Below are 7930 nucleotides of genomic sequence, written 5' to 3'. Positions count from 1 at the left end.
AATATAAAACCAAATAAACTTCATACATTTCCTCTGAGAGAAATAAAAACAACCTGTCAAATAATTGTTGCAAGCATATTTTTCTAGGTCTATTAAGTTCTGCTCTATTTTTAAGTACAGTTTTATTGAGAGAATATGTTTTATGGAGCTTCTTGAAAGCCCTTAGATGGAAGTCCTCAGTTCATCTGTCACTAATAGTGGTCCTGGCTTCCTGTTTGGGTTTGCCATTCTGGCATCTGCAATAGAGCCAGAGACAGGGTGTTACTCTGAAAGTATTCATCTCTCTTCAACTAAATGACAGTGGGAACAATTTGGAATTTCTCAGCTCTACTTTAATTTAGTCTTAAATGCCATTAAGAAGGAAACCTGGGCAGGGATTTGTGGATTCCTTGAGTTCAAGGATTTATCATTTGGTCTCTGTTTCCCCCTGTGTGTGTTATGATTGCACCCCACTGCTTTTTCCTTATTAATTTTGCAGAAAAGGCTCCTGGAAAGAGAAACTAGAAAACACTCAGTCTTGTCAAAAATAGCTATTTGGGAAATCAGACCACAGAAATCAAAGAAGAAAGGAGGGAAAAAGTAGAAAAAACAGATTCAGGGTCAGCAATGTGATTAGTGTGTGAAAAGGAAATGAAAACATTTCAAGTTCCATTTTTGCTTTCTATTTTCTTGCCTTCAGTTTTCAACTTTATCATCGAAGCAATAAACATACTCTAATTCAGTCACTCTGTAACTGAGGTAGCCAAGGAAGGGTTTCTTGAACCAAAAGTAGCAAGCAGATTGTGTTTGATATATCACTGGTAGAGGAACAATTCATTAAACCAGTTGGCCTCCAGCTGTAACCATCATGTGGGATTTGCTGACCATTTTGCTCTGTTCCCCATGAAGGTCAATAGCACTGCACCATTTGTCTCTGACACACAGACAAAGGACACGGGCTTCAGAATGCAGAGGACAGTACAAGCAGCAAGCCCGATCACAGCATAGAAACAAACATCAGCTGCAGGTTCTAAGAGATTGTAATGCAGCTGAAGAAATATCAGTAGTTACTTGCAAGAAACCTCGTCACACCCAGGCTTGCTCAGTTGGCAGAACCTGAAAGGTTACAGGAATTCAGTCAGTTGGAGTAGCTGTAAATTCTTGTGATTTTTGGATTTTGAGTTAGATCTTGTCCTAAATAGACTAGCAATAATTTTTGTGTACCACAATTGGATAAATTTGTATCTTCTCCTACTTAATAGTTCAAAATGGCATAATCCCACTACCATAATTCCCAAATTTGTTTTGCATGTTAGATTATTCAGAAGGAGTAGATAACCCCTCTGGACTGTTGAAATACACTTTCATGTGGGAATGGCTTTATCAGTTTATGAATTGGTTGTGTAGAGTTATAATCTGTTTTGGACTTTCAAGATCTTTCTGCTCTCTGTACTATCTCATGAGAATTCCCTTAATCAGAAATTCCTTTTTCTATGTTCAGAGCAATAAAAAGTGTTTCAGTAGAACTAGATAAGCTGGATGGATTTTTCTGAATCCATCCAAATTCTGAAGATTTGATATGGCACTCTAGATAACAGTTTTCATCCATTTTTTCTTTGCAAGAACAAATAAGTAAATAGATTAAAACAAGCTGTGTGGATTTCTTTATAAGAAAAGCCTGATAAGTTTAGGAAGACAGAATTCTGAGGATGGTTTGTATTTTCTTCTCTACCACTCTCAAGATGGTGGTGATAATTTTCCTTGATTTAATTGTGTACAACAAAATTTGACTCCTGAGGAAGGGACTTTGCTGTATAAAACCTTCCATTAGCTGTTATATTAACAAGTCATGCCATGTTTTACAATGTGCCATTATTGCCTGACAAGTTATTGTATTTCATATTTGTCAAGATTTCTGCCTTCTTATTCACTGTGTTTCCATTGCAATGCTCAAAGACAGCTCTTCTATTTCTAGCCTCGAGCCATAATTATACTTAGGCCTTGAGCCAGAGATAAGCCCATGCCAACAAAATGTTTGTGTGTATCTTGGAAACATAATCAGTGTTAACTGGGTTGGTGTATTACATGTCATACAGGCAAACCCAGCAGCCCTCTTCCACAGAGCAAGTGATAACCCTTATCTGCTTCATTCTCCAAAGAACTGCCAGGTCCAAGAGCTATTTGAAACCAGTGAAAGGGATTTTGCTGACAAAAGTAAGTTACAAGTTTCCAGTCCAACAAAAGATATTTAATGTGTATACCTAAAATCAAGGGCTCAGTTCTCTGTTGTCATTGGGCGTTTGCTGGATTGAGGCTCAAAAGCTCAATGTGAGCAGTTTGAAAGGTGTGGATTTTGCTATGACTTGTGTGAATTACACAGAGAAAAAGGATTAACATTTCAGTCTTAATGCCCCTGTTAACTCAGTCTTCATATGCAGATGTACGTAGTACATGTTTTGATTGTCGTTGATGGCAGCATAGGAACATATTTGTAATTATCTGTAAAACCATGGAAATTTCATTGATTAAGCTCTTTCTTCTGTTTTTGTTGGGAAAAAAAGACTTCAGTGTCTGTGGAGGCTGTGGTGACCCATACTGTGCCCACAAATGTCAGTTGCAGAGAGTTTCTTCTCCAAGCAGCTACAGAAGGGGTAAGAGTTTATGGACGGTTCTTGCTAAGTGCTGCTTTTCCATTTCAGTTGGAATAAGGCTGATGGATGGAGATGATAAAGTGGAGAGAATGCTCCGAGGCTCTCGTTGAGTTTGCTGTCCAGAAAAAAAAGAATTGACTGAATGTTATCTCACCAGCACCAAGTGGGAAGTAGCACATGAGAGAAAAACATGGACTGGAATCATATAGTCTGTGCTTGGTTTTGGATATTAAATGATGGGGAGATGGCAGAGGGAGAAAAATGTAAAGCAGAGGAGTTTTATATTAATTTTGACAAAAACAGATAAAATGTAGGCTACTTGGTCTGAAGCATTTACCATTAATGTGGATGATGGAAGGCCTTAAGTACACATACAAGTTCTTGTGATGTATGTGAGTTCTACTGTTCTGTTTCCTAACTAACATGCTAATTGTTATCTGTTATTAATTTATTTATTTTTTTGGCTTAGGAATGATCTCAGAACAATTGGTTGAAGTGTTCCATTATATGGAACAGTGATTCCAAATGAGATGTGGCTGTTCCTTTGGGATGACTGCCCTTCATATTTCTCTTCCTTGGGACAGCCAAGGAAGCTAAGAAAGGCTGTCTCCACATAGCTACACAAGTGAAACAAATTACAATATTCTTCCACTCTGCCTGACAAGATGTTTTTTGTATTTCCTGCTCCCTCTGAAGAGCAGGAAATACAAATTTCCTTTTCAAGGAAGAGAAATAATTTAACAGAAAGAAATAGTGAGATAATAGAATTACTAGAAGAAGGATGGATTCAATAATGTTTTGATTTAAATCAGAAAACAAATTCCCAGTGTATTTTCCAGTACTCAGTTTTAAGCCCAGCTATTATTTTTCTGGCAGAATAGCAGTGTCTTGTAAAAATGTTGATTTTACAGACATGTGTTTTATGCCAGTCCCTCAGTATTTGAAAGGAGAGTGGGCAGGTGAGCTGGCATGGAACAAGGATGTTGAGGTGCTTTGCTGGGGGCTCTGTGGTTACCCAGAGCTCATTCCCTGAGCAGCAGCTGCCCTGTTCGAGGGCACAGCAGGGACATCCATCAAGGGGTAAGGCTAAAGCGAAGCAGAGGCAGCACAAAAAATAACCAATTTCTTCAATGACAAATACCTTCAGTGGCCATGATGAACTTTGCTTATTTTGGTAGTGTGCTTTTCTGATGCCATTAAACTTTTTGTGTCTAAGACCACAATATATTTAAGGGAACTGTTGTTACTAGAAAAGGCATCACACAAATGTATGACTGGTACCACTGAAATCAATACACTGAGTCATAATCTTACAACAGCCATATAGATATTTGTGCTTCCTTCATTAGGTTCAGGGAGTTCAAATTAAATAACAGGTGTAAGTATACAGGGAAAAAAAAGATCCTAAGCCTCATCATCATATAGGATGTATAGGAATGAAATACCATATTTATGCTGCTCTTTTTCATTGCTTTATTTAATTCAAAATAAATTCACATGGTTTGCAGTGAATAGTTTTAAAAGGTAAAAGTACAGTACTTTCAGTACTACAATTTCCTAATGCATAAAAAATATGTTGTTTAAATTAATTGTGCTTTTCTCTGCTTTGTTAAATCTTTGAAATGGAATAAATATGGCTGTGTTTTTTGCATTAAAATAGAGATATATATGTAGATGTATATATGCTCTATCTGCTGGAACAGCTTTCAAAGAAAATTGTGCCTGTTCTTGTTTAAATATCAAAATTGAATTCTGTTTCCTTTTAATTTGAAGATATTAGTGCTGCTCCAGTAGTCACAGAAACTGCAAATCAGAACAGTGTGTTGAAGATAACCATCAGCAGAAATTCTGAATATTGGAATAGAGTTTTCTTAAGTTTCTACCTGCATCTGTCAAGTATAGCAGCAGCAGCAATTTGATTGATACTTAAGGCTTAATGGTGGCTATGGTTAGGACTTAAGTAAAAGGGTACTCTGCATTTGCTGTACACCCTCTATTAAACAAATATTGAAACATATTTTCTGTCATTGAAAAATCCCTCTGATTTGTGACACAGTGCAATTTATGCCTTATGAACCAGAGGAAGATAGAAGCTGAAGATATTCTTCTACAGTTGGATGAAAACCTTTGTTATGAGCATATGGCCTTATCTTTGTATCTGAAGTATAAAAATTGGGGTTTAAAATCATATATAGAGTATCTACATAGACTCCAAAAATCTACTAGTTGTCTGTAGAACACGTAAACAAGAATATTATCAGATCTGCAGCTCTAAGTAATGCAATTACAGACACTGATGAAGTAATTGGATATGAAATTAGTAATCATATGATTGTGTGGAATTATCTGATCTGATCTGCATGCCTGACTGTTAAGAACTATGCATGTGAATCAAGCTTGGTAAATAATTCATACCTTATCCTATAGCTAATTAATGTAACATCATTTTCCTTGGTCTGCACTTTATAGAAGTGTGGTATTTCTCTGAAATTAGCAATTTTTCGATGACAATTACCTATATCAAGGAATAAGGTCTGGTTTGCAATTTTTTCAATGTATAGCAACGATCATTCAGTATCTGAATAGCGTTGGTTAATTCTTAATTGGTTAATTGGTAAAAAAAAGCCTCCTTCTTTTCCTGTTTTTCTCACCTGATTAAAAGAATGCTTGGCTATAGAGTATTGGTTTGAGCACACACTTTGAAAACAGGCTTTGTGCATGTTTTTAATATGCTCCCCTTGCCTCTAAATCACAGCCTTTGGTGTCCTGGAGTCAAAATAATTGATAGTGGGGAGTGGAAGTAAAGATCAGCAGCTTGGTTATTTGCCATAGGAAGTAAATGAAAATTAGTATGGTGAAAATTAGTGCTGGGGAAATGTTTTCAAGGGTTTAACAGTGGAATTTGGCTCCAGGTAAATAATTAGATACCAGTGGGGCTCACGGTATTTTTAGAACTACTGCTGTAGATTGGGCAATTGCTGGCATCCAGAGATATTGCAGAAACCACACTGAATTAATTAATAGGGTAAAGGTTTGGCTACTGAAGTTTGCCAACAAAAGAGAAATCTGAATGAGGCAGTGCACGAGCAAAGTGCAGGGAAGTGTGTGCAAGGCTCCTCAATGCTATTCCCATCAGAATCCTGGACCAGAACTAAAGGAATACTAAATGTTTTATAAAGGATTATATTTCTGTTCCCGAAGGATTGAATGTGGAAATCAGACAGCCTTTTTAGAGCCTCAGAGCACTATGGAGTCCTTAAACTTCCTGGGGACGCAAGAATTTGGATTGCTCTTTGGCATACTGTCAACATTTAATAACAGTGAAATGTCAAAATAGAATCTGGTGGTAGGCAAGTGAGCATCACAATGTTAATTTGATGGTGCATGAAAGGAGCACTGTATAACCTTTCCATTTTGGAATTCTGTATTTATTGATTTACATGCCAGAAAGGATTTGTATCCCCACAAGCTGGAGTATTTTTTAAAGACAGCTGATACAGTTGCAATACTTTTCCTAATTCACAATGAAAGATGTTCAATATTATTCTTAAGGCATTTCTCTACTGGGACAGGTATTTCAAGGGGAATTAGCATGCAAACAAAATCAACATTTTCTTGATTACATCCGTGTTAGCTTTAAAGAGGAATAAGGATTAAAAAAAAAAAAAAACCAAAAAAAAAGAAAGTTTTGAAATAACTTTCTAATCTCAAAGAAGAGAGGAAGGAACTATCCCAGTGAAATTTTCAGTTTTGCTATTGCAGTTCAAAGCGTGAGGAGACCAAAGAGCTCTTTACTGTGAATCAAAGGTCTGACAGCTTGGAGTTCAGACAGAGCTCTAAGTTCTGATCTAAGATTAATAAATATGCAAATGCACAGTCTTGAAAAAACCCTCATAAAATCCAGTCTTTAGCTTCTGTAATTGAATGTTTGTTTGAAATGACTGCTTTATTTCAGCTTAATAAGTTGCCACATTGTAAAATTTGTTGAACTCAGACCACAATGCAATCAGAGCATATTTCAGCAAACTCCAGGTTACAAAAAAATGCTCTTTTTGAGACAAGGAATTGTTTGGAAAATCAGGTGGAAAAAGAGGAGGTCATAAAGATGCACAGTGCCACTTTCTTATGGTACATGATACTTTTGAAACAGTGGGTGCCCACAGCTGTGGCTTCCCATATTTCTCTTCTCAAGTACTGCAGGTCTCTCCTTCATGTTCTGAACAGGAGAAGAATGTGGCTTAGCATTTGCTAAATGCTCCTGAACTGCAAATGGCTTTTCAAATGCTGCATTAAGTCACACCAATTCTCTATAATGTCAAATATTTGTTTATTATGACCTCATTTTTACAAGTGTGTTCAGTCACTCTTCCAGAATCACAGTGAGAGCTAAGTTAGTGGGCACAGAGTGCCAATTTTCAAATCACCTTTGCTAGGATGATGCTTAAGCTGTACAAAATTGGGATGTCTTCTGTGCTATAAAAATAACATAGAAACTTAATTTGCATTTTGCATTTACTTTAAAATAAATTATCTGATGCCAGTCATCCAGAACTAAATGTGGTGTTTTTTTGCTGTTGAGTACAAATAGTTCATTTTGTGAAGAAAGATGTCATGTATGTTGAAAATATCTCCAAGCATTTTGTTGTCATAGCTGTTTAGCTTAAAAGTAAGAATTTAATTACCAGATTTTATCAAGTCTCCAGGCTGCAGTCAGGAAGTTCAGCAGAATGCAACAGTAGCTACAGCTACTTTTTCTTGAGGGAATGTACTCTACCTGTGGGCTTCACTTCAAGGTGTCAGTCAAGGAATTTTGTTAAATTTATGAAGTGTTTTAATAGTTTATGCCCTGCTTTTCTCCAAGCTTGCCCTCTTTCCTGTAATAGGGGCAGGATGAAGTGCTTTGAGTGTGGAACATGCATAGAGCAAGAAGATTTGTAAAAATCTTAGAGTGTTAACAATACAGTTTTGAAATGTTTTGTTGTTTGGGATTCCCATAGAACAGAAGATCTCATTCCTTCCATCATTTTCAGAGGGAAGAACTACTTTCAGTCTTCCCAATTTAGTAAATCTCCTGTTCAAGATTTTGAGAGGTTTTATTTGAAATTTTATGAAAGCTCACAATTTTTCTCTAAGTTCTTCATGTAAGTTTTATTATTCATGTGTGTCTAATACTTTGTATATGTTGCCTTTTTATGAAGTCACTTGAGGGAAAATATGTATATACTGTCAGTGATAGTCTGACATATTTATATTTGAATTTGTATCTTAAAAGGGAGGACAAAGGGTGAAAAATCAATTTG

General features: G+C 36.4%; 1 long non-coding RNA gene across 1 annotated transcript; it reads left to right on the top strand.

Annotated features, from left to right (window-relative positions):
* The first annotated feature begins 2096 nt into the window (after window positions 1-2096).
* LOC111930842 (uncharacterized) lies at window positions 2097-4645 on the top strand. The gene is made up of 3 exons (XR_002865335.2): window positions 2097-2193; window positions 2541-2588; window positions 2679-4645. It is a non-coding gene; the product is annotated as an uncharacterized LOC111930842 (long non-coding RNA).
* The last annotated feature ends 3285 nt before the right edge of the window (window positions 4646-7930 follow it).

This window comes from Cyanistes caeruleus, chromosome 4 (genome assembly GCF_971803275.1).
Source record: "Cyanistes caeruleus chromosome 4, bCyaCae1.hap1.1, whole genome shotgun sequence".
Classification (NCBI taxonomy): Eukaryota; Metazoa; Chordata; class Aves; order Passeriformes; family Paridae; genus Cyanistes; species Cyanistes caeruleus.
This window is presented reverse-complemented; position numbering and strand designations above follow the sequence as displayed.